Source organism: Nyctereutes procyonoides, unplaced genomic scaffold (genome assembly GCF_905146905.1).
Source record: "Nyctereutes procyonoides isolate TBG_1078 unplaced genomic scaffold, NYPRO_anot_genome, whole genome shotgun sequence".
NCBI lineage: Eukaryota > Metazoa > Chordata > Mammalia > Carnivora > Canidae > Nyctereutes > Nyctereutes procyonoides.
The window spans coordinates 8,932,341-8,956,106 of NW_026575126.1; the positions used below are offsets into that span (position 1 = coordinate 8,932,341).

Below are 23,766 nucleotides of genomic sequence, written 5' to 3' on the forward strand. Positions count from 1 at the left end.
TCTCATTCTTGCTTTGTGCATTTGTTTTGTTTCTTAAATTCCAAATATGAGTGAAATTATATGGTATTTGTCTTTTTTTTGGTATATTTTTTTTATTGGAGTTCGATTTGCCAACATATAGTATAACACCCAGTGCTCATCCCATCAAGTGCCCCCGTCAGTGCCCATCACCCAGTCACCCATATTGCCCCCCCACCTTCCCTTCCACTACCCCGTGTTCATTTCCCAGAGTTAGGAGTCTCTCATGTTTTGTTATCTCCCTCTTTGATTTTTCCCATTCATTTTCTCTCCTTTCCCCTGCAATCCCTTTCATTAATTTATATATTCCCCATATGAGTGAAACCATATGTTTGTCCTTCTCTGATTGACTTACTTCACTCAGCATAATACCCTCCAGTTCTATCCATGTCGAAGCAAATGGAGGGTATTTGTCGTTTCTAATGGCTGAGTAATATTCCAGCGTATATATAGACCACATCTTCTTTATCCATTCATCTGTCAAAGGACATTGTGGCTTCTACCATAATTTGGCTATTGTGGACATTGCTGCTATAAACATTGGGGTACAGGTGTCTTGGTTTTTCACTGCATCTGTATCTTTGGGGTAAATCCCCAGTAGTGAAATTGCTGGGTCATAGGGTAGCCCTAATTTTTAACTCTGTGAGGAACCTCCACACAGTTTTCCAGAGTGGCTGCACTAGTTCACATTCCCACCAACAGTGCAAGAGGGTTCCCCTTTCTCCACATCCTCTCCAACATTTGTTGTTTCCTGCCTTGTTAATTTTCCACATTCTCACTGGTGTGAGGTGGGATCTCATTGTGGTTTTGATGTGTATTTCCCTGATGGCAAGTGATGTGGAGAATTTTCTCATGTGCTTGTTGGCCATGTCTATGTCTTTCTTGGAGAAATTTCTGTTCATGTCTTCTGCCCATTTCATGACTGAATTGTTTGTTTCTTGGGTGTTGAGTTTAATAAGTTCTTGATAGATCTTGGATACTAGTCCTTTATCTGATAGGTAATTTGCAAATATCTTCTCCCATTCTGAAGGTTGTCTTTTAGTTTTGTTGACTGTTTCTTTTGCCGGGCAGAAGTTTTTTTTATCTTGATGAAGTCGCAATAGTTCATTTTTGCTTTTGTTTCCCTTGCCTTCATAGATGTATCTTGCAAGAAGTTGCTGTGGCCAAGTTCAAAAAGGGTGTTGCCTTTGTTCTCTAGGATTTTGATGGATTCTTGTCTGACATTTAGATCTTTCATCCATTTTGAGTTTATCTTTGTATGTGGTGTAAGAGAATGGTCTAGTTTCATTCTTCTGCATGTGGATGTCCAATTTTCCCAGCACCATTTATTGAAGAGACTATCATTTTTCCAGTGGATATTCTTTCCTATTTTGTCGAATATTAGTTGACCATAGAGTTGAGGGCCCATTTCTGGGTTCTCTATTCTGTTCCATTGATCTAGGTGTCTGTTTTTGTGCCAGGACCACACTGTCTTGATGATCACAGCTTTGTAGTATAACCTGAAATCCAATGAATACAAAATCACTAATTCAAAGGGATACATGCACCCCAACATATAACAGCATTATCTACAATACCCAAGATATGGAAGCAGCCTAAACATCCATTGATTAATGAATGGATAAAAAAGATGTGGTGTATACACACAATGGAATATTATTCAGCCATAAAAGAGAATGAAATCTTGCCATTTGCAACAACCCGGATGGACCTAGAGAGTATTATGCTAAGCAGAATAAGAGAAAGACAAATACCAGAGATGGAGGAGCAGGGTCCCCACCCCACCCGGCCCCACCAACTTACCTGAATAACTTTCAAATCATCCTGTAAACCTACAAATTTGACCTGAGATTTAAAGAGAGAACAGCTGGAACGCTACAGAGAGAAGGGTTTTCACTTCTAACAAGGTTGGAAGGCGGAAAAAAATAAAATAAAAAAGAATCCAGTGGGGAGGTCCTAACAACAAGGGTTAATGAGGCAGAAGAAAGAGTGAGTGACATAGAAGAGAAATTGATGGCAAGGAAGGAAACTGAGGAAAAAAGAGAAAAACAAAAGACCATGAGGAGAGGTTAAGGGAAATAAATGACAGCCTCAGAAGGAAAAATCTACATTTAATTGGGGTTCCAGAGGGCGCCGACAGGGACAGAGGACCAGAAAGTGTATTTGAACGAATCTGCCAATTTTTAAATTGGATTATTTGTTTTTTTGGGTGTTGAGTTTTATACAGTCTATAAATTTTGGATACTAACTCTTTAACAGATATGTTATTTGCAAATATCTTCTCCCATTCCATAGGCTGCCTTTTAGTTTTGTTAATTGTTTCCTTCTATGATGAAGTCCCAATAGTTTATTTTTGCTTTTGTTTCTCTTGCCTCAGGAGACATATCTAGAAAAAAGTTGCTACAGAGAGCAAAAATATAAAACAAAGGTAATAATATAAATAATAATAATAGTAAACTCTGGGTAATACAAGTGTGAATGATTTTGTTGTTCTTTCTTGTACCTTTGTCTATTTTCCAAATCTTTTTTTTTTAATTTTTATTTATTTTTTATGATAGTCACAGAGAGAGAGAGAGAGAGAGAGAGAGAGAGAGGCAGAGACATAGGCAGAGGGAGGAGCAGGCTCCATGCACCGGGAGCCCGACGTGGGATTCGATCCGGGGTCTCCAGAATCGTGCCCTGGGCCAAAGGCAGGTGCCAAACCGCTGCGCCACCCAGGGATCCCTATTTTCCAAATCTTAACAATGATTATGCAATATTTATAGTTAGAAAAGGAACATTATTTAAAAAGAAGTCAGTGGCTATATAAAAATGTCATAAAAGATATAATAAAACTGATAATATTTATGAAGAAAGATTGGTTGGACATTTGACATGGTTAACTTTGTCCTCATAGAGCTTTGGGAGGTTTCTCTTTTAATTTTTTTCTTCATTTTCTATTTAGTACCTTAAAAAATTAAAAAAAATTAAAAAAAGAATTTATTTATTTATTTGACAGAGAAAGAGAGAGCACAAGCAGGAGGAGTGGCAAAGGGAGATGGAGAAGTAGCGAGCCCCACATGGGGCTCAATCCCAGGACCCTGGGATTATGACCTGTGTCTAAGGCCAATGCTTAACTGATTGAGCCACCCAGGTGCCCCAAAAAGAATTTTTTAAGCAAATGAATCAGATCTGTTTGAAGTTGTGGAGGAACTGAATTTGGAATTTGACAGTGTTCTCTAGGTGATGAGTGGGCTTTCTGTTTTAATTTTTTGGTCTGTTTCCCATAAAGTGACAAAAATGGAAGAAGGCTGGTTTATTAAAAATTCAAAAGCAAATAACTTCTATCAAAAGTTTTAGGTAGGAACACACATTCAATAATTGAATTAGGATATATTGTTAGACATTTAAAATTATTTAATATAGCAAACAAGAAAATTCTTATGTAACTTGGATTTTATGTTTCTGAACTAGCAAATTGAATATGGAGCTATAGAGGTATCTGCTTGCACACAGTAGACACTCAAATAGTACATGAAAAAATTTTGTTTGAGACGTATATTAATTTGTACTCCACTTACCTGATGCTCCAGAGATTTAATCCATAAGAATTCTAAAGTATTTATTGTCCTTTTTGTTCTTAGTATTAACAGATAACATTCTCTCTACTGTGTAAGATCATTGTAACTTTTTCAGTATTCTACAACTTTTAAAATCTATATTATTTGAAGGGCACCTCAGTTGGTTAAGTATCTAACTGTTGATTGAGCTCAGGTCACAGTCTCAGGGTTGCGATATTGAGCCCCTCGTAGGGTTCCTCACTGGGCACAGCCTGCTCTGATTCTCCCTCTCCCAGGGGCACCTGGGTGGCTTAATTTGTTAAGCATCTGACTATTGCTTTCAGCTCCGGTTATGGTCTCAGGGTAATGAGATTGAGCCCTGTGTTGGGGCTTTGTGCTCAATGCATAGTCTGCTTGAGGTTTTCTCTCTCTCCCTCCCTCCACCCCCGTCCCTTCCCCTACTCACATTGTCTGAACTGTCTCTCAAATAAATAAAAATCTTTTTTAAAAAAGATTATATTTATTTATTCATGACACACACACACACACACACACACACACACACACACACACAGACAGGCAGAGAGAGAAGCAGGCTCCTTGATGTAAGTGTTACATTGGAGCGGTTTGTAGTGCAGGATGAGAGTGGTTGCACTATACAAGGGGCGATGTTGGGGGCGCGTTTACGAGGTGAATAAAGGGAGGAAAGATTTGTATGTTTTTTGAGGTTTATTTTTGGAGGGAGAGGCAAAGGGAAGCTTAAATAAAGGGGGGAGAGAGTCGAAGCTATTTTTTTTACTTTTGTAGGGTGGGGATTTTGGGGGCTTGTGTTGGTTGGTGTGGGTGTGGGTGGTGGATTAGTGGATTGGTGGATGGTGGGGGGATTAGTTTGGGCAATGGGTTTGTTATTGTCTGGTAGTTTAACAGGGTATGGGGGGGGAAGGGAGGGAGGGGGTGTCGGTTGTTGTTTTATAGAGGTAGGAGGTTTGTTTGTGGGTTGTTTGTGTTTTGGGCATTGTTATTTTTTGTGTATGTGGAGGTTTAGTGGGTGTGGGGTTTTGTATGGAGTGGGGTTGGGGATTTGTAGTTTTATGATGGTTATGGGGTTGGAGTAGTAAGGAACAATGGGTGGTGTGAATTGGGGGGTTCAGTTCTGTGGGTACGATGGGGTGTTCAGAGAGAGGTGTGGGCAGGGTGTGAGTGTGGGGGGGTTTGGGTCTTGTTTGGTTGGTGTTTTTTTTAATTTCTTTTTTGATGAGTTTTTTTTTGTTATTGGAAAGGGTGTGTGCGTGAGGAGGGGGGAGGATGGTGGGGGAGTATAGATGGCACGGGTGCATGATGTATGTGGGTGTCCTGTCCAGGTGATGAGAAAAAGGAGGTGGGGGCAAGTGAGGGGGTGTGAGAGGCGATTGAAATGTGATAAGGAGTGGGGGGAGTTGGGATGTTTGAGGGGGCGTTTATGGGGACGTATTTGGTGGTGGGTGAATGAGGTCGATAGTGGATGTTGGCGTGTTTTATAGGTTTAGGGTTGTTTCTAAGTGTTTTGTGAGGTGAGGGTGGGTTTTAGTTAATGGTGATAGAGTTTTTCTTTTTCCTGTTAAAGGAATATAAAATCCCTGAAAGACAAACACATACAAAAAAAATCCATCAATTTATCATTAGAAAAATATGATTTTTAAATTTTCTCTAAGAACCTTAAGTTGTAAAACAGAAAACTTGATTTTTGTTATATTTTTATAAATTTATAGTCTGTGGACAAGATATTTGAGAGAACTGATTCTAAGGTATATTAGAGAAACTGCAAACAGGTTAATTAGAATAATGTGGTAGCAGACTTCTAAGTTGATTTTCAATGATTCCCACCTATTGGTATTCGTGTCCTTGTATAATCTCTCCCTGAGTGGGGGCTGGACTTAATAACTTGATTCTAAGCAACAGCTATGGCAAAGATGTGCACTGTCACTTCTGTGATTTAGTTACAAAATATGTGACTTCCATCTTGCTAGAAGATCCTTTTTGTTGTCTTCTTGGCCTGCATACTTTGATGAAGTAAGCTGCAGTGTGGGGGAGGCACACGTGACAAGGAAATAAGAAATCTCTGGCCAACAGCCAGCAAGGTAATGAGGCCTTTAGCCCAACAGCCTGTGAGGAACTGAGTGCTGCCCACAAGCACGGAATGAGCTTGGCAAGTTGATGCTTTCCCAGTTGAACCTTCAGATGAGACTGTAGATCCTGGGCCAGCCCCTTGACTGAGAGACCATGAAGCACAGGATCCAGATAAGCGGTGCCCAGACTCATGACCCACAGAAACTGTAAGATAGTAAATGTGGATTGTTGCAAACTTCTTAGTTTGGGCGTAAGTTGTTACATAGCATTAGAAAGTAATACAAATTTGATTAGAAAGAAGGGGCAGGAATAAATTCAAAGATCATGGAAAAGATGCAGATCTAAAGATAATAGAAAGTATTGCAACTTTTACTCTTTTGGATATCTTTTAGTGACTGGGTAATAGTGACTGTGTTTTCTTTTTACAATTATTTTTAAGCTATTTTTTTATTATTTATTTATGATAGTCACAGAGAGAGAGAGAGAGAGAGAGAGAGAGAGAGAGAGGCAGAGACACAGGCAGAGGGAGAAGCAGGCTCCATGCACCGGGAGCCCGACGTGGGACTCGATCCTGGGACTTCAGGATCGCGCCCTGGGCCAAAGGCAGGTGCTAAACCGCTGAGCCACCCAGGGATCCCCTATGTTTTCACATTTAATATAGAAGTCATATACAAAGTTTTTTCAGCCTTCTTCCTTACAATTTTTAATCTTGCCTTTTTCTCTGTTGTCTAAAATCAGTCTAAAAATAGTTAAAACTTAAAAAATTTAAATAACCATCTTGCTAAATATTTCATACTTTATTGGCCTTTGGCAGGCCATTCTTTTTAAATTCAAGCTGCAAGTAATTTTTTTTTTGCAAGTAAAATTGCCAATAACTTAAAAAGTAGTAAGTTCGTTTTTTTTTTTTTTGCTTGTTTCCAAATACATTTCACAAAGCATAAGAATTGAATTAGTAAAATATGGGTAGTCATATGTCTGATGTAGTGTTTTATCTGGACTCTAGATCATATATTAACACCTTCTCCTATCCTAGAGATTCTATAATTTCATAAGAGTGATTAAAAAATTAATGTGTGACTTTTAACACTTGGGTTAATAATTTTCATTCTTCTCTGACCACACCTCCATTCTTTTTTTTTTTAATATTTCATTTATTTACTTATGGGAGACAGAGAGAGGCAGAGATAGAGGCAGAGGGAGAAGAAGGCTCTATCCAGGGAGCCCAATGCAGGACTCGATCTGTGCACCCTGGGATCATGACCTGAGCCCAAGGCAGCTGCTCAACCAGCTGAGCCACCCAGGCGTCCCACAAGTTTTTTTTTTAAGCAGAATATATTTAGTTTTTTTTTTTTTTTAAAGAAACAAGAGCAGATAAGAATGAAAATATAAATAAATCCTTGGGCACTATCTCCATAAAATATTAATAGTAGATGTTTGTGACAGTGGTCCCCACTCTGTTGGGTGCTGGGGCCCCTTGGCCACTGTAATTAGTCCAGGGAGACCTTAAATACACACACACTGCAAGCCCTATCTGTATAAACAATATGCCTAACACATATGTATGACCATTTGACACAACCACAAAGATGTTTTTAGTGATGAATAACCAAATGTCAGGTGGGGAAAGCGAGGCAGGCTGATCTGGTAGAGACACTCTCTCGTGAGAAGAGCTGTCAGAGGGAGGGAAAACTCTACTCATGGAGGCAGGGCACATGATCATTGGGAAGGATCCTGGCAACAGTATGGACTTTGAAAGGCCCTGAGCAGGGATCCCTGGGTGGCGCAGCGGTTTGGCGCCTGCCTTTGGCCCAGGGCGCCATCCTGGAGACCCGGGATCAAATCCCACATCGGGCTCCCGGTGCATGGAACCTGCTTCTCCCTCTGCCTGTGTCTCTGCCTCTCTCTCTCTCTCTCTCTCTCTCTCTGTGACTATCACAAATAAATAAAATTAAATTAAAAAAAGAAAGAAAAAAAAAAAAAAAAAAGAAAGGCCCTGAGCAGAAAACAGAGGGCAGATCCAGCAAGATGGTGTAGGCTGTGTAGCGAGTAAAGGAACCTCTCAGATCTTCATGAAAATTAAAATTACCACATTCATAAAACTGTATGGTTAAACTTTTTTTTGTGGCAAATGGTCAAGAGGTTGAACTTCTGGATTTGACCCAGGGCTCATCCCAAATAGCCAAATAATGGAAACAAAGGGACGCCTGAGGAATTAAAGAGTGGGAAATTCAAGGAAACAGGAGCAGCACCGTGCCTGTTACAGGCCCTACAATGGAGCTCAAGCCTAATGTAATCTGGTGTGGAGGCTTTGGGCAGTATCTGAGTTTCTTACATAAATTCACTTAAAAGTGTTCCTGAATCCCTAGAAGATCCTTCCTTCCTTCCTTCCTTCCTTCCTTCCTTCCTTCCTTCCTTCCTTCCTTCCTTTCTTTCTTTCTTTCTTTCTTCTCTCATTTTTTTTTATTCATGAGAGACACACAGAGAGAGATAGAGACGTAGGAAGAGAGAGAGAAGCAGGCACTTGATCCCAGGACCCCAGGACTATGACTTGAGCCAAAGGCAGGTGCTCCACCACTGAGCCTACTTAGAAGCTTTTCATCATTATGCGTTTCCCTGGTTAATGGAATAATGAAAAAAAAAAGTCTTCCATTAAAAAAAATACACTATAGGAGTTCAGACCCACTGTTTTCAGAGTACTGGTCTGTTATGACTGAAGCCAAGACGAACATGAGGTTGTTAGCTTTACCAGAGAAAAAGCTGACAGAGGATCCCTCTGAAAAAGCTTTCAGAGGGAAAGCTGAACGGGGTCCACTGGGGAACCCTGAAATGCCACGTAGGCCATTTGTCTTTTCTGAAAGCACCTACAGACGACATCCCATTTCCATGTACTGTCTAATAAATAGAAATGCTGGTCACAGGAAACAGGAAACCTTCTGCTTTCCTTTCCTTGCTCTATCTTCTTTAATCCTCATAACAATCTTACATGGAAGTGAACATTATTATCCTAATATTAAAGATGAAGAACTCGAGGCACAGAATTGACCAAGGTCATACAGCTAATAAATAGCAGAGCCGGAGTCCAAATCTTTTTGGCTGTGAAAGCTGTAAGCATAATAATTAGCTACTTATTGGACATCTACACCGTGCAAAGTGCTAAAATAAGCATATAATTGGCAAATTTATGTACTTTACTGTATTAGGGTTCTCCAGAGAAACAGAACCAGTAGGATGTGTGTGTACACACACACACACACACACAGATTATAGGGGTTGGTTCACATAAGTATGGAGGGTGACAAGTCTAAATCTGCAGTGATCTTGAAATCCAAGAGAGACAACAGTGTAGTTCCAGTCTGAAACAGGTGCAAGCCCAGGAAAGGTGATGGTCCAGATGAAGGCTGAAGGCCAAAGTCCGGCTACTGGAGATTTTTTCCTCTTACTCCAGGGAAAGTCTATCTTGTTATTCTATTTAGACCTTCGACTCATTGGTTGATACCCACATTATAGAAGGCAACCAGCTTTACCTCTTAAAATATTAATCTCATCAAAAAATACCTTTGCAGAAACACTCGAAATAATGTTTGACCAAATTCTGGGCACCCTGTGGCCTGATCACATTGACACATAAAATTAACCATCACAATTAAATTCAAAGTGAACTTTCTGTCAACCCTTTCTTATCCTTAAAGTACCTTTATAATTTACATACTTTATTATTCTGGAATTTAATAGAAGTACTTTTTAGTCTCTCAAATACTTAAGAATCCACAATTCCCTTTATAGCAATTAGGGATATAATTTACATTTGTATCTCTTATTTTTAAACTTTCAATTAGATTTTAAATGTAGACTTTCAATTGCTATGTCCTCAGGGAGCTCCTAAACTTAATAAAACACATATTCAAAATTAATGCTTTCAGAATTAAGTTCCTTTCTGGTAAAAATCTTACTTAGGTAAATTTTATTATTTTGCACACTTACTACAGAGATAAAGATAAGGGGGAAGAAAGGCTCAGTCAGGGAAACAAGTTCTGAGGAGGCAGAAAGGGTGATTTAAATCAGGAAGTGACAAAATTATAAACAACAATTAATAGAATGCCTGGTTTAAAAAAATCTTCAGAGCTATGAGAAAGATATCTAGAACCAACGGTGAGTCCTACCTCTTGCTGTGCAGAAATCAGCGTTAGGGCTAGGGTCAGGGCTAGGTCTCACTATTAGGGTTTCCTAGGGCAGGAATACTCTCTTTATGTCTCCCCCTCCACCCACCATGACGTGTAATACAGGCCTTGCATAATAGGTGCTTAATAATCTTTTGAAGTTAAAAAAGAAAGATATTTGGAGAAAAGTAATTTAGCGGAAGGGAATAAAAGAAAAAAGAAGAGCATGTGCTATCCAAGCATGTGATGTGGCTTGGTTATAGGCTTATTAGGTAAAAAGGCTGAGATTCCAAGACCTCTTTGGATTATCCAAGGAATAGGATTTACATGAAGGCACATTCCCAAGACCTGATATGCTTACTTAATTCAAGAAATACTTACATTCTTCTGGCAATAAAACATATCAAACCTTAGTCATTTAAAAATATCCACTATACCCCCACCTACCTGACCTTTTTTTAAAATTTTATATTTTTCTTAAAAAGCTAGTAACTTCTCTAGGTTACTTACGAAAAAAGAATCTTCATTTCCAATTCTCCTTTCTAGTCTTTCTACTACCTTCAAATATTTGGGCTTTGCTTTTCAGCTTAAAAAATCTTTTTTTGAAACACACACACACTAGGATTTATGTCAATCTCAGTTCTGATTAGAAATGCAAAGTCAGCTTTACTTTAGGTACAGCATTATGGGAATTCCAAAGCAATCAGAGGTCAGACATTCTTCAAAGCCACAAGAATTCTTTCATAGATATATATAGGGTTATCTTAAATCTTTTTCACCTTGTATAGTACATGTCCTGGGAAGAAATCCAAAAGTTTCATAAACCATAAAAGTTGGTAAAGCACCCGTTCAACAAAGCTCTTGTCTCAAAGCTTTCAGAGCAAGACTAGAACATCTGGCCTAAATTAACGCAGGGTCCAGAGCTTTACATCTGAGAAAAGTGCCTTGAGATCCTCCCAATTCCAGTACTCCATCTGAGTGAATAGGCACAGCAATCATGTGGACACAGAGTCAGCTCATTAGAAAGCAAATACTGGGTGTTATACTATATGTTGGCGAATTGAATTTAAATAAAGAAATGTAAAAAATAAATTAATTAAAAAATACTTCTCAAAAAAGGAGGAAAGGAAAAAAAAAAAAAACAAATACAGGAGCACCTGGCTGGCTCAGACGGTAGAGCATGCAACTCGCAACTCTTGGGGATTGTGAGTTCGAGCTCTACTCTGGATGTGGAGGTTACTTAACAAAAAGTTCTTAAAAAAAAAAAAAAAGAAAAGAAAAAGCAAACACAGAAGCAAATATTTCATTAGAATCTCCCTCTGCCTATGTCTCTACCTCTCTCTCTCTGTGTCTCTCATGAATAAAAAAATCTTAAAAAAAACTTATACATATTTCTATTTACTCTAAATTTGTCCCCACTTAAATGATAAGCATGTTTCCTTTATTATTATTATTATTTTTTTTAAATATTTTTTTTATTTATTTATGATAGTCACAGAGAGAGAGAGGCAGAGACACAGGCAGAGGGAGAAGCAGGCTCCATGTACCGGGAGCCTGACGTGGGATTCGATCCCGGGTCTCCAGGATCGCGCCCTGGGCCAAAGGCAGGCGCCAAACCGCTGCGCCACCCAGGGATCCCAACATGTTTCCTTTATTACATTCCAGGTCTTAGTGAACACATTCAGTAGACTTCAATATCTTATAGACATTGATCTTTTCTACTTTTGGCTTTGACCATTCCATCCTGAATAGTGCTGATTTGTCCCCATATTTTAGCTTCCAGCTCTCTTACGGTACCAGTGTGGGAATATTATAGACAGTCAATATTTCCAGTTGTCCTCATGTCAATACCATTTGCTAATGGTATTGATATTAGAAAGGGAGGCAACCGCTTTCTCCTCTTTGGATTGTTTAGGGAGAAAATGCCGACATGACATTTTAAAAGTTAATAGAGATTCTTCTATAAAAGATTGTTTTACCATAAAGAAAAGTTGGAGATTTCAATCCCTCCTAATCAGTAAGCAAAAATTTTGGCCCACAATCTTATTTTTTGTGACATAACTAGGCACTAGTTAGAACCAGGGGTATAAGTGCTATTTTTATTTCCTCTGTTTGTCCACACTGAACCTTTCAAGACTGTTCTCCTCCCATGAGAAAACATCGTATACCCCACAGTTTAGCTCTGGACCAAAGAATGCAGTGATTACTGGGGTGTGCAGGGGCAGCATCTGCAGGGAGTGGGTTTTGGGTTTAAAATTCTGATATTCAGACAATACTTATTGAACATCCACTGTGTACATACGAGGTACTATATATACCAGCAACACTGCTGGTCCTCAGGGGGCTTATAGTTTAGGTGAGATCAGACAAGAGCAGCAGTCAGAAAACAGCTAAGATGCAAAGCAGAGTGGTAACCTGAGAGACAGAGGGCACGGGGGGGGGGGTGTACTCTGAGAAGGGGGAGAACCCACTGCACTGGAACCAGGGAAGGCTTCGTGAGTAGAGACAGCAGCACCTCACACAGTGGCCAGCAGTGGATCAGGGAGAGATTTGAGGCAGAAGGCAAGGTATGGAGGTGGGAAGGTGGAGGATAGGTATGAGAGTGACTGGGTGAAAAAAAATACTGAAATTTCAGTCCGCAATGGTAGGTTGAGTCTCATCAAGAAGGATCTTCAGGGGCACCTGGGTGGCTCAATGGTTGAGCATCTGCCTTTGGCTCAGGGCTTGATCCTGGGGTCCTGGGATCGAGTCCCACATCGGGTTCCCCACAGGGAGCCTGCTTCTTCCTCTGCCTATGTCTCTGCCTCTCTCTCTCTGTGTCTCTCATGAATAAATAAAATCTTAAAAAAAAAGAATCTTTATATGAGGCTAAGAAAGTTCTGTGACCCTTGATTCTTCCCCAAGCCCTGTAGTTCTGTTGGATCTTATTTTTCTCATAGCATGTGTACTAATGTATACGGGTTAATCTGTTTATATGCCTACTAATTGTATTATTCTGTGAGTCATTTATCTTTTTTTTTCATTTATCTTTTTATTGTAGACACCTAGCAGGACACCTGCCACATGGAAGGAGCTTAGTTCATGTGGAATTGATTGAATCCCATCCTAAGTTTTGTTTTGCTGTGGGAGTATCATTCATTACCTGGAAAGACATCTCCCTCCTTCTCTGTCCGCCCTCCCCCTTACTTTCATAAAGAAGCAGATTTTGAAAGTTGACTTTTTCCTCTGAAGGTTATTGATTCTCGATTTCCTTACTGAACTTGGCAGGATCCATTTTGATAGGAGTTGCCGTTTTTAACAGACTAGAAGAGCTGTTGTCAGCTTGGTGATTATATTTTATATTCTCAATTTTGGGGGGCATCAGTGTGTGAAAGATTTGGATTCTCAGTTACCTCAGAAAAGACAGATTACTGGCAGCATTCACTCTAAAAATTTAAAACAGAAGATTATATATATATATATATATATATATATATATATATATATATACACTTGGGGTCGTCTCCATTTCTACAAAATGAAGTCCATGTTTTTGTATGACATTTAAGGCCCACAGCAATATGCTCAAAGGATCTTCTTGTTCCTTGCTGTTCTCCTTCATGTGCCTGCATTTTAGCTAAAGAGAAGCCCTCAGCCTCCTCAGGCTCTTCATTTTTTTCAATCCTCCCATCTTTGGGCTGCTCCTTCTGCTGTATGTATATTAGTAAACTTCTCAACCTCAGGGGCTTAATAGGATTAATGTATATTTATTTTTGCTCAGGTAAGCATAGAATACAATCACTCCTAGAGGGTGTCCTTTCTCCACATGTGTTCAGGGATTCAAGTTTCTTCTATCCTGGGCAACCCCCTCCCCCACCATGTTCATACCATGACTCCCAAGGTTGTCCTTATCATCTCCAGTCTAGCCAGCTGCCAGCAAAAGGCATGAGGATCATGAGTCAGGGGGCCAAAGAGGCCAGGCCTGGAAGCCACAGATGTTACTTGTCACGTTTTATTGGTCAGAATTGACACACGGCCATGTCTAGCCACAAGGGAGATTGGTAAGCATAAGCTAGCAGTGTCCCAGGAGAAAAAGGAAATGGTTTTTGATGACTTGCCAACCAGTATCCTCCAGTCTTTCCTTCTGGTAGCAAATTATTCCATTTCTCTTTTCTTTCATAGACCATTCCCATTTCTCATAGGAGGCAACCCAAAGACCTATGAAATCATTGAAGTGGCACGAAGTTCAGATCATCAGATGATGGACATAGTTTCAGGATGGGGCCTCTCGTGGTGATCTGTCGATGAAAAGGTTATTCATCCTTTCTCCTGTTCAAGGTACAGTCGTGAATCCGGGACAGGATAACGCAAAACACCAAAATGCCCTCTCCCCTCTGCTGTCGAAGCTCTCTTTTGGAAAACAGAAGAACGGAAGACACTCAGCAATTTCTAGTTGCTAGTATATATGAAATCCTGAACAGGCATTGTGAAGGTATTCTGTTTTCATAAGGTGGGGTAGGGAAGTTCCTTAGTTAATTCTAATTTTGCCCTCCTGGTGGAACTCCCTTGTCTAGGTCCTTGCTACATCCTCCGGGAGGGTCTTCTGTGTCCTGTTTTCCATGGCCACACCTGAAGAGGACATTTCGGAGCGTATTTTTCTCAAGGGCTATACAACTTGCACAGCCTGCTTCCTGCTTGTGTAAGTGTGAGGTCCTAATGATTGTTTTATTGCTCAGATAATCTGAGGCTTTTTTCAGGTTGGGATTATGTTTATCTGGCAGTACAATTCACTCAGAAACTTAGAAGGCTTTTGATCTGGTGGGGTCTACTTAGTTCCAGGTGCTAGTAAATATATCCAAAGTTTTGCTTAGATGTCCTTCTCAAGTCTTACTTATTTACTTTCTTGTCGCCATGCCCTTCCTTCTCAATTTAATGGTGGTTACCTTGAGGCCAATAGGTTTGGGTGGAGGCTATTCCATTAATGTAATCTTTGTAATAACACTGAACATGTCAAACAATTTATATTATCTTTATTGATAATCATATTTCAAAGAGTAATTAATATTAAGACTTGACCTCAGTAAATTAATATTTACTTAGAAAATCTTATTACAAGTAAAAATTATATGAAAATTTTAAGAAGTTTTGAGATTTTGGAGAAAGATATATTTTATTATAGAAAATATTCCTCATTTTGAAACATTGTCAGAAAAGAATACCTGGGGATTCCTGGGGTCTCAGTGGTTTAGTACCTGCCTTTGGCCCAGGGCGTGGTGCTGGGGTCCTGGGATCGAGTCCTGCATTGGGCTCTCTGCATGGAGCCTGCTTCTCTGTCTGCCTGTTTTCTCTGCCTCTTTTCTCTCTATGTGTCTTTCATGAATAAATAAATAAAATCTTAAAAAAAAGAAAAGAATACCTGAATTCCTCTGAAACCACTAATTCTATTTAGTTATTCAGTTTTTAATAACATTAGTAAGAAAATGCATTTACAGTTTTATACTGCAATAGCATGTCAAGTAATTAGGATAGGATAAATGTTGATGTAGATATTAGGTTGAATATTATATATTTTTAAGAAAAGTATTCTTTCATTCATTTGAATTGAGTAAATGAAATACTTAAATCTTATTCTAGTGCTCCAAAAATGTTTGGAAACATTTTTTATACTTTTATTTATTTATTTATTTTTATTTTTTATTGGTGTTCAATTTGCCAACATATAGAATAACACCCAGTGCTCATCCCACCAAGTGCCTCCCTCAGTGCCCGTCACCCAGTCACCCCCACCCCCCTCCCACCTCCCTTTCTATCACCTCTTGTTCGTGGAAACATTTTTTTAAAAAGATTTATTTATTTATTTTGGAGAGAGAGCACATAGTGGGGAGGAGTGGAGGGAGAGGAAGAGAGAGAATCTCAGGTGGACTCCCCACTGGATTTGGGGCTCCATCTCATGGCCCTGAGATCATGACCGGAGCCAAAATCAAGAGTCAGATGCTTAACTGACTGAACCGTGCAAGTGCCCCTGGAAACGTTTTTCTTAATTTTTAGTGCTGAAGTCTATCCCAATGACTTTAGCAATAGTCATTGTAACCAACTGCAATTAATATTTTGTAGTCTTCATAGCTCATAGGACCTGATTATATTTGAATGTATGGTGAAATAGCCTTATCTTTCCATTTGGTAACGTGGTCTGAAATCACAGTTCTGACCAGTGGACATTCTCTTGGTGAAACCATGAGGTAATGCACTCTTTGGAAAATATATACTGACAGATGGGAAAAATAATCTTACGAAGTTCTGCTTGACATGTTGGTCAAATATCATCTGAACAAGTCGCTTTGTAGGTTGGTCATGTAAAAAATATTCACAAAAACTTGTCTGAAAGTCCTCAGATTTTCAAAAGAAAATCCAAAAACTTGAGAATGAAGGAGAAAAAAAGCTACTATTATCCCAAGACTCTAGTTATATTGCCAGACTCCCTGTAGTTAATAAGGTAATAGAACCAAACAGATATGCGAACAAAATTCATTTTTGCTGACACAATTCTTCTAAGAATGCATATCAGTAGTCCTTGGATTTAAAAGGCATCATAAAAGAAGGTACCAATAAAATAAGGCATTTCAAGCCTATGAAAAAGACTTTCAGAATGAAGACTGTAATTCCAATAATCCAAAGTACTTCCCAGAAGCTCCAATGACCCAAAGTAGGATTTACAAAGATTAAGTTGTAATAAAGTGACTGAAAATGAAAGAGAACAGAAGATGCTGCCAAGAATACTAGTAACCAAGCATACTGAACCTTTGGGCACTTTTTCTTAGAAAAAGCCTGATTTACAGTGCTTTTGTTGGCATACATAAAAGTTGTTAGAAGCCCAGTTCCAAGAGAAGTTACATATATTTCTGGAGCATGGATTTTCAGCACATCCTTTAGGGATGAAGTTCACCTGGATATGAACATTTCAAGAACGAGAGCAAGGCCCTTTTTCTGTCCATCTTGTTGCATGAGCACTTTGGGAGATTGATGCTGCTGCACTGTCCACAGTTCAGAGAGTGGCATGGCCCTTGAATACCTTTTCTCTGATCCACATTCCTTTGCATCAGGACTGTGTTTCCTCTAATGATGATGGGTGGTTGGAAGTTTCACACTGATATCAGGGACAGTCGGAGATAATCCTATGTCTTCAGTCAGGGCCCTCACCCCCAAGTCCCAACACAACTAACTTTGTTAGCCGCAATGGCAGGAACAAAGCTAGGTTTTTAATGGGCTTTTGCGTTCAAAAAAATTTTTTTTGTAATTGTCTTAAAATTTGGGCTCTAGTAGCTTTCATATAGCCTTCCTAGTCAGGCCCCCAATTTCCGGACCCTCAATTTCTGCTTGCGAACTGGCTGTTTCCTGAGTTCATTTCTTATAATACTTTGCCTGACATACAAAGTAAAAGTGAACCCACAATTATTTTCCTGCCAAGCACTTCCCCCAGAGTTACAGTCTCAGTGGGCATGTGCTCTGCTTGCCAAGTTATCCCAGGCAAGTATACTACATATTTTGTCTCTGTGTAATTTGGGTGTCCATCTTTATAGCTCTGTTATAGATTCTTTTATAACAAATCTTGACATCAAATGGCATAAGTCCTTCAACTTTTTCTTTTCCAAAGCTGTTTTGACAATTATATGTTCTTTTTAGTTCTACATAAATTTCAGACTAATCTTTTCAACTTCTACAAAAAAGCCTCCTGGATTCAGGGCCTGAAGCTGGAGAATTAGGTAGAGAGAAAGGAGAGAGAGGAGGGGGGAGAGGAGAGGAGAGGAGAGCTGGTGAAGCAGGCAGGTAACTAAGCAGTCCTTCTGAAGCACCTGCATGGTAGACAAGTCAGAGCTTGAGGGGTATCTGCTGAAAGTGTCCACAAAGGATAAGATTCAAATTCCTTAGTGTAGCATAGAATCCATTCATGATTAGTGGATGAGCCTAGGCCCTGGAATCAGAATTTCTAAGTTGAAATTTTATGGTAGCCACTTCTACAATATATGACCTTGGGTGGGTCACTTAATCTTCCTGGGCTTCTATTTCTTTAACTGTGAAATGGGGGAGGAGGATGAGAACAGCCCTTGCCTCATCAACTTTTGTCAGCGTTCACTGAGATGTAAAGATGTAATATTCCTTCTATAGGACAATCTCTCACCATTGCAGGTTCCACCCCCACACTATGCTTTATCCAAACCTAACTCCTATACTACTAGTTCTCTTCATTGTGATGCATCATGCTTCTGTACCTCCACATATTACCTGATTCACCCTTTTTCTCTTCCTCTGGCTAGAACCTGCTCATTCTCCAGGACTCAGTGACTCATCACTCCCTTCTGGCAGCCTCCTCTGATTCTTTCAGCCTCCATTAGTGATGGTTCTCTTGAGCTATCTCAGTGTCAGTGCTTGATTATACCACAGTGGATTCTTTTTCTCTGTCTCTCCCACTATAAATTATAGATTCTCTCCCCTGCTGGACTGTAAACTCTAGACCACATTTTCCTTGAGGGTAGGAACTGTTTTGCCTGTCTTTGTATCCTTAGCTCCTAATGTAGCACTAAGTTTTTAAGAATGTTTGTTAGCAGGTTCTTAAAAATGTTTATTGAGTTGATGAATATTGAATGATGGGGAGGTCTAGCAGGCAATGTTACACTTTATGGAGAAATATAAAGATGATGGGGTATTTTGGGACAATGCATAACAGCAAGACTTTTGGAATTCCAAAATTTAGTGAGCTGGTAGATTTCGAAGTATATATGTTGCTGTTAAGACTTGAAATTAAAAAAAAATAATGGAAAGTTTCTTAACACAAAGAATGACTAAGGACATTTTTTGGTTAAGGCATTGTTTACTACCATTTGCTCAATATCCATTACTTTCAGACCTCTTACAAAGACATTGAAATCCACAACTATCTGGCCAATTAATCTTTGACAAAGCAGAAAAGAATATCCAGTGAGAAAAAGAGCCTCTTCAACAAATGGTGTTGGGAAAACTGGACAGCAACATGTAAAAGAATGGAACCAGACCACTCTCTTATACCATGCACAAAAATAAATCAAAATGGATGGAAGACCTAAATGTGAGACCTGAAACCATAAATATCCTAGAGGAGAACATGGGCAGTAACCTTTTTGACATCAGCTGTGCAACTTCTTTCTAGATACGTCTCCCGAGGCAAGGGGAAAAAAGGCAAAAATAAACTATTAGAGCTTCATCAAAATAAAAAGCTTTTGCACAGTGAAGGAAATCATTAACAAAACTAAAAGGCGACCTATGGAGTGGGAGAAGATATTTGCAAGTGACATATCTTTTAAAGATTAGTATCCAGAATCTATAAAGAACTTATAAAATGTAACACCCCAAAATGAATAATCCAATTAAAAAATGGGCAGAAGATATAAATAGACACTTTCCCAAAGAAGACATACAGATGGCCAACAGATGCACTCAAAGATGCTCAACATCACTCATCATCAGGGAAATACAAAACAAAACTTCAATGAGATATCACCTCAGTACCTGTCAGAATGGCTAAAATCAACAACACAGGAAACAACAGGTGTTGGCAAGAAATTGGTGAAAGGGGAACCCTCTGGTGCTATTGATAGGAATACAAGCTGGTATAGCCACTGTGGAAAACAGTATGAAGTTTTCTCAAAATAGTTAAAAATAGCTCTACCCTATGATCCAGTAATCATGCTACTGGTTATTTACTCAAAGAATACAAAAATACTATTTCAAAGGGATACATGCACCCCAATGTTCATAGCCACATTATCTACAATAGTCAATTTATGGAAGCAGCCCAAGTGTCCATTGATTGATGAATGGATAAAGAAGACATGGTGTATATATACGATGGAATATTATTCAGCCATAAAAAGAATGAAATCTTGCCACTTGCAACAAAATGGAGCTAGAGAGCATTAAGCTAAGTGAAATAAGTTAGAGAAAGTCAAATACCATATGGTGTCACTCATGTGGAATTGAAGGAACAAAACAAATGAATAAAGGGGGTAGAAAAGAGAGAAGTGATCCAAAAAACAGACTCTTAACTACAGAGAACAAACTGATGGTTATCAGAGGAGAGGCGGGTGGGGGTATTGGTAAAATAGGTGACGGGGATTAAGGAATACACTTGTGATGAGCACCAGGTGATGTATGAAAATGTTGAATCACCATATGGCACACCTAAAACTAATATACACTGGATATTAATTAAATGGAAGTTTTAAAAAAGATTTATTTTAGAGAGAGAGTGTGGGTATGCTCGAGTGGGGGAGGAACAGAGGGAGGAGCAGAGGGAGAGGGATAAGCAGACTCTGTGCTGAGTGGCCGAGTGTGGAGCCCTATGAAGGACTTGATCCCACAACCCTGAGATCATGACCTGAGTGAAATCAAGAGTCCGATTTTTTTAAAAAAGATTTTATTTATTTATTCATGAGACACACACACACACACACACACACACAAAGAGAGAGAGAGAGAGAGAGAGAGAGAGAGAGAGGCAGAGACACAGGCAGAGGGAGAAGCAGGCTCCATGCAGGGAACCCGATGTGGGACTCAATCCCAGGTCTTCAGGATGATGCCCTGGGCTGACGGTGGCACTAAACCACTGAGCCACCCAGGCTGCCCAAGAGTCTGATGTTTCTCTTTGAAATCACAGAAAAAAAAAAAGAGTCTGATGTTTAACCATAACTGACTGAGCCTCCCAGGTGCCCCCTGACTGGAATTTAAATAACAAAATATTAAAAGTTCTTTAAAAAATATTCTGTCAGTGGTTAATTGTATTACCTAAAAGCATATAGTAGTTATCCTTGGCAAACTATGGACCAAAATCCTGGGAACTACCTGTTAATTCTAAAATGTCTGTATGAGTTCAATCTTTTTTTTTTAATAGATTTTATTTATTTATTAGACCTAGAGCATAAGTAGGGGGAGGGGTGGAGGGAGAAGCAGCAGACTCACCACTGAGCACAGAGCCCTAGGGGGGTGCTTAATTCCAGGACCTCGAGATTATCCCCTGAGCCGAAGTCAGATGCTTAACTGACAGTCACCCAAGCGCCCGAGTTCAATAATTTTAACAGTAAACCTTGCCTCAGTCATTAGTTTATGCCTGGCGTTTTTGATGGCAGTCTTTTAATAAAGAGAACAAGTAATACTCTGAGGGTTTTTTCCTTTAAAATTTCAAATTTCCATGTGCTGAATATGCTTGATATAATATGCTTGCTTGATATGAAGTCCATCCGTTATAAATTTTAAAATTAATTTTTAAAATTTTTATTATTTATAAATAATTTGTTTATTAGACACAGAGAATGAGAGAGCACAAGCAGGGGTGGGGGCAGAGGGAGAAGCAGACTCCCCACTGAGCAGGGAACCCCATGTGGGGCTTGATTCCAGGACCCTGGGATCATGACCTGAGTCGAAGGCAGATGCTTAACCAACTGAGCCACCCAGGCACCCCAAGAATTTTTTTTTAAATTTTAAATTTCTGGATCAGGGGATCCCTGGGTGGCTCAGAAATTTAGCACCTGCCTTCAGCCCAGGGCATGATCCTGGAGTCCTAGGATGGAGTCTCGCGTCGGGCTCCCCACATGGAGCCTGCTTCTCCTTCTGCCTGTGTCTCTGCTCTCTCTCTCTGTGTCTCATGAATAAATAAATACAAAAATCTTAAAAAAATTTCTGGATCAATAATTATTAAGTTTCTTAAAGTTTGAAATAAAAATGTCAGTGCATACATAGACTAAATATCAGAGGATATTAAGTCTAAGCACTTCTACGGGCTGTAGATGTTGACCTTTTCCAAAAACCTGTCCTTCAAATAAGTTCTTGCTTTGATATAAGGAAAAGTTTTAATAAATATGCAAATGATCACTCTCAAAATCAGTATCATGCTTTGTTAGGCTTATGACTCTGCTATCCAGTGCATCACAATTGTAAGATTAAGAAGAGTGACTTGTTTAAATATTTTTGCATCTTACAAATGAATAAGAATATGAAAGTCTCCCTAAAGAAATGGGCAAAGGGCATATCAAAGGAGTCAGAAAAGAAAAAGTAAAAATGGCCAATAAATATATGGAAAGATGTTAGCTTTATTAGTAACAAAACGCAAACCAGAACAGTCGTGAGACACCATTTTAATCTATCTCCATAGCAAAGGGTGTGAAGATGTGGGCATTTTCATCCTTTGCTGTTGGGAGGGCAAATCTGTAGTCTTCCCTGCAATCCGATGGTATGTGTGAAAGGCTTTAAAAATGCTTTTAGCTTTGACTTGGGAATCTCACTTCTAGGAATTTATTCTAAGAAAAAAAAAGGATAAATGCAGAGTGGCATACATTTAAGCATATTTGTCACAGCCTTGTGTTTGAAAGGGCATTGGCTGGGGCACCTGCTTTAGCCTGGTTTCTGTGTGGAGGGACAGCAGCTTCTGGGATATTTCTAGCCCCTCTTGCACGGCACATGGCCCCAGGGGAGAAGGAGCAACTGGTTTGGTCCTGGTCAGGGATCATCCTGCCTGCGGAGCTTTGGCCTTCATAGGCTTCCCGCCAAGTGCAGCCTTTATAGGGAAGGCCTCCCCGCCCTGGAGAAGTTTTCCCTCTACCTGTGCCTGTCTAGGAAACTCTTTAACTCCAGATACTGTGTTAGGAATCTCATGGGCTGCGCAGCTGACCCACGTCTTCCGTCCAACTTCTATAAAAAAATAAGGCTGATATTTTGCTTTCTATCTGTCTGACTCCTCCCTACTGATGTTAGTATTGAGTCAGGGCTTCCTGACACCCCCAAGAAATAAGAACAACAGCAAAATAGAATTTGGATATCCAAAAACATGGGGTTGATTAAAGGATATGGCTGTAAAATTAGAAATGATGCAGCAATTCAAAATGATTCTGTGGATGTCTACACCGATAAATGCAGAAGATTCTAATGTAGCATTTTGCACATGAACACACTTATTATTTATACATGTAGATGGCTTTTTCCCTTTCTTTCCTCCTCTATATTTTCTGAAGCTTCTGTAACTACATAAAAATAAGTTAATTGCATTTTTGCCTATAGGCTGTACTTATGGCTGTGTTTACTGTTTATGGTGGCTGGTGTGTGTTTTCCCTTATTCTTTTGTCTCAGAGGGAGTTTCCCTGATGGGGTGAGCAGAGTCTTGGTCTCAGGCAGGAAAACCGGAATTGGGTCCGTTTTTCCCAGCTGCACATCTTCATTACACAGATGCCTCTCAACAGGGAGAGAGGCCCTTGGTGGTCTGTGGCTACTGGCTTCATCTTCCTACCTTCTCAGCAGAACCTCACCTGGTCAGAAAGATGCTTACCTGGGGGCCCAAATGAGGCAAGAGTCATCTTGTTCCCCTACTGCCCTATTCTGTGTCCTGCTCAGGAAGCTGGAGCCGTTGTCCGAGGAGAGCCAGCGCCTTAGTCATCCTTGTGCTGTTGAGGGTTGGGAGAACTCTCCTACTCAAGGGAAGAAAACTGTTAGATAATATCAAGTCCAGGGTGAGCTGATGCACAGCATTACCCCTAAGTCTTGGAGATGTCAAAACCATCATTTACAATGGCTCCTGGGAAATAGAATTTTCCAAATAAGTGAAGTTTCTAGATAGCTGGCACTTACTACCTTAAGGGCCTATGCTATTTTTCTTAGCTATTTTTGATGGAAATCTTACTGAAGGGCTTTCAATTTATTCTCATAAACACTCAACATTTTCTTGATGACTCAGTCTCATCCTTTGGGAAAAAAAAAGTATTTTAAATTGTGCTGTAAAATGGTGATATTCTCTGACTACATTAAGTTGTGTAGTCCTGAAGAGCAGCTCCTGGTTATACTTCCAAGGTCATGTCTGTGCTTTTTAGATGGTCAGCCTACTTCCCCTGCTGAAAACTGCTCCATCTATGGTCTGTGAGCTCTGGTTGAGACCCTGCTATGTTAAATTAGCA

The 23,766-nt window shown here is 39.7% G+C and overlaps 1 pseudogene; it reads right to left on the minus strand.

The window, feature by feature from the left end:
* Positions 1-15,936: 15,936 nt before the first annotated feature.
* The window catches only part of LOC129519342 (E3 ubiquitin-protein ligase RNFT1-like), a 30,299-nt pseudogene continuing 22,469 nt past the window's right edge, over positions 15,937-23,766 (minus strand).